We start from the raw sequence: 1364 nt of genomic DNA on the forward strand, positions 1-1364 counted from the left end.
TGCAGGAGCAGGCCATTTAGTACTTCGAGCTTTCACCATCATTCAATATCATCATGGCTGATCATCCAAAATCAGTACCCCGTTCCTGCTTTTTCCCCATATCCCATGATTCCGCTGGCCCTAAGAGCTATATTTAACTCTCTTGAAAACATCCAGTAAATTCCACCGATTCACAACTCTCTGGGTGAAAAAGCTTTTCCTCATCTCAGTCCTAAATGGCCTACCCCTTATTCTTAAACTGTGACCCCTGGTTCTGGACTCACTCAACATCGGGAACATTATTCCTGCATTGAGCCTGTCCAATCCCTTAAGAATTTGCATATGTTTCTACAAGATCCAATCCCAGGGTCTATAAGACACGAACACACAGAGTGATGGGTCCCAGTCTCTACCTTTCTGGTGTGGGGCCAGGGTCTGGGCTCTGGCCTGTGACCATGACCAGAGTTTGCTGACCTACAGACACCGGACACCCTTCTCTACAGCCACGTGCGTCTGTGCAGTGTGTCTGAAGCTGCTCGGAACAGTTGGTCACTCACAACACTGGTCCCTGCCCCATCTCCCTGTCACCTGGCCAGTGATCCCATCTTCCTGCAACTGAGAACTACCTCACCTCACCCGCATGTTGTGGAGATGCGGGGGGATGCCCACACGGTTACAGGGAGAACGTGCAAACTCCACACAGACAGCAGCGGCGGAGCTCGGCTGCGAACCCGGGTCTCGAATAGAGGCAATGTTGTTAACGCCTGACGTTGCTGTTACAGGAACGCGGTCCCACCGCACGTCTGCCGGCTCCTCGGAGGGGGCGGCTGGGTCGGGAGCGCGGCGTGAGGCCGAGGCATCGTGGAGCTCGTCCCACGGATCATCCTCGTCGTCTGGCGGGGTTTGGAGTGAGGGAACCTACAGGAGCGAGGCCGAGATGGAGGCGCTGATGAAAGGTGGGAGTCCCTTCTGTCACCATGACCACCGAGCCCAGCACCCCGGACTGGCAGCTCACCCTGGTCCACAACTCCCAGACACTGCTGCCTGCACATTGCCTCTGGTGCACACTCCCTCTCCCTCTGCCTGTCCATTGCCTCTGGCTGCCCATGGCTGCCCACTGCCTCTGACTCCCACTCGCTGCCCAATGCCTCTGGCTTCACACTGCCACTGGTGAACACTCCCTCTCCCTTTGGCTTCACACTGGCCTTGGCTTCACTCCCTCTGGCTGCCCACTGCCTCTGGCTTCACACTGCCATTGGCTTCCCACTGCCTCTGTCGATCTGCAGTGGGATGTTGCCAAGCTGCAGGGAAGGTCCGTGACTGGCACTTGGTGCGTGTCACTGTACTGTCCCTGTACTGGGTGTGGGTCTGGGGAAGGGACGGTG

Source organism: Leucoraja erinacea, chromosome 15 (assembly GCF_028641065.1).
Source record: "Leucoraja erinacea ecotype New England chromosome 15, Leri_hhj_1, whole genome shotgun sequence".
Classification (NCBI taxonomy): Eukaryota; Metazoa; Chordata; class Chondrichthyes; order Rajiformes; family Rajidae; genus Leucoraja; species Leucoraja erinaceus.